We start from the raw sequence: 2,415 nt of genomic DNA, 5'->3' as shown, positions 1-2,415 counted from the left end.
TAATTTATACATATTTTTACCCCATGTTTAATGCATTTTATGGATGATTTTCCATTAGAATTGGTGAATTCGATGCTCCTAATGCTTTAATTTCATATTTTATACTTAGGAGAGCATATGAGAGAAAAAGGAACGAGAAACGGGCCAAAAACAAAGAAAATGGGCCAAAGCACGAAATCAACACGGCCTGGACCTCCTCACACGGGTAGATCACATAGCTGTGGCAATTTGGCAGGTTCGAGCACGGCCTGAAGTAATCGAACACGGGCATGTCCCTGCCGAGCCCAAGTTGAGTCCAATTCGGAAAAGGCTAATTTTGAGGGCTCTTGGGCATTCTAAAGCCTATAAATACACCCTGTAGAAGGAAGAAAAAGGGGAAGAAAGAAGAGGGGTAAGGAATTACCCTAAGGAAGCCGATTGATCAATCTCGGAAGCTGGATTCATCATCAAGACTGAAGATCTCTCCTCAATTTCCCTTCAGGAGTTTTGGCTTTTCTTTATGTTTTGTATTCTTTATTCTTCTGAGATGTTTTCCTATTTAGTTATGAACTAAACCCCTAAATACCTAAGGGGAATGAAACCTAAGATGAATCTTGTTATTATTTTCTGAATCGTATGATAAATATTTAACTTGTTCTTAATTAAGTGTTCTTAATTCTTGTTTTGATATCCCAGGATACTGATTCAAGACACGCTCTTATTCAGAGGAGGAATAGACCCTGTCTAAGAGTACATTTGTCATAATTAAGCGGAGTTGATTCCGCGCCTAGAAATAGGGTGACAAGATTTTGCCGGATTAGGGTGAAACCTAATAAGGGGATCCATAGATCGAGTTAATGCAACCATAGAGTGTTAATTAGAGAAAAGTCTCGGTTATTCAATCTAGGGATTAGACGTTATTAGTCTTGAATAAGGATAATAACATAACGTAGGGATCTCTATGGAACAAGTTAAATGAATAAATCGTCTGATTCGAAGCTAGAATAACAAGTAAAGTCTAGGTGGATTTTTCCCTAGGTATTGTCTCAAGTCAATCGATTTTCCCAAAAGCAATTCCCCAATTCTTTTCTCTGTGTGTTCTTAGTTTTAATAATTAGTTAATTAAAACAAACCCTTTTTATTCTTAGGCTAGATAATAAAAAAGATAGTTATTACTAGTACTTTTGGTTCCGTTGGGTACGATATCCCGGTCTTACCATTACTATACTATTGTTCGATAGGTGCGCTTGCCTTTTCGTCGTGATAATAGTTAGTCTAGGTTTGATCTTTATTATAAATATTTGTTACTTGTTACGAATCACGCGATCAAGTTTTTGGCGCCGTTGCCGGAGAACTGAAATATTAGGAACACTAAATTTTTATTACTTTAGCCATTTATTTTTCTTGCAAATTTTATTTTATTTTACTATTTATTAATTTACTTTTTCTTTCTCTTGGCAGGTTTTTATAGTTTATGACTAGAAGAAACCCGCTGGGACCACTACTTTTTAATGAAGAAATTGATCGTACAATTCGTAAAAATCAAAGAGAAATAAGGCGTAGCTTAAGATACACGGAGAATGAGCAAGAAGACAATACTCAACCCCCAACCGAAGAGATGGCCGAAAACCCAAGCGATCAGTTGCCTCCTGCAATTGCAGCTAATAAAAATCCTACTCCACGTACTATGTATGACTATGCTAAACCCTCTTTAATAGGAACTGAGTCTAGTATAGTTAGACCTGCTATTGTTGCGAATAATTTTGAACTAAAACCTAACACAATTCAGATGATACAGCAGTTTGTTCAGTTTGATGGTTTGCAGGATGAGGATCCCAACACGCACTTGGCGAATTTTCTTGAATTTTGCAATACATTCAAAATCAATGGCGTTTCTGATGATGCTATTCGTCTTTGGTTATTTCCTTTTTCACTACGAAACAAAGCTAAACAATGGTTGAACTCATTACCACGAGGGTTTATCACTACTTGGAAACAAATGACCGAGAAATTTTTACTAAAATATTTTTCACCAACTAAAACGGCTAAATTACGTAATGATATCTCTTCTTTTGTGCAAATAGATTTAGAAACACTTTACGATACATGGGTGAGATACAAGGACTTACTGAGAAGGTGCCCTCACCATGGGTTGCCACTTTGGCTTCAAGTGCAAATGTTCTACAATGGTGTGAATCCCTCGACAAGACAAATGATTGACGCAGCTGCTGGCGGAACCATCAACAATAAAACATCGAAAGATGCCTATGAATTTATAGAGGACATGTCACTGAATAACTATCAGTGGCAAGTTATGAGGACAAAGCCAACAAAAACAGCCGACGTTTATAACATCGATTCAGTCACCATGCTCTCTAATCACGTAGAACTTCTCAATAAAAAGATTGATGGTTTACTTGGTTCTACGCAGGTACA

The 2,415-nt window shown here is 36.9% G+C and overlaps 1 non-coding gene across 1 annotated transcript; it reads right to left on the bottom strand.

The window, feature by feature from the left end:
* Positions 1–2,026: 2,026 nt before the first annotated feature.
* Positions 2,027–2,133, bottom strand: LOC128281509 (small nucleolar RNA R71). Its single transcript, XR_008271729.1, has one exon. It is a non-coding gene; the product is annotated as a small nucleolar RNA R71 (small nucleolar RNA).
* Positions 2,134–2,415: the final 282 nt, after the last annotated feature.

The sequence above is a fragment of the Gossypium arboreum genome, chromosome 1, assembly GCF_025698485.1.
Source record: "Gossypium arboreum isolate Shixiya-1 chromosome 1, ASM2569848v2, whole genome shotgun sequence".
Classification (NCBI taxonomy): domain Eukaryota; kingdom Viridiplantae; phylum Streptophyta; class Magnoliopsida; order Malvales; family Malvaceae; genus Gossypium; species Gossypium arboreum.
Note: the sequence above shows the minus strand (reverse complement) of the source record. Positions and strands in the feature narration are given on the sequence as shown.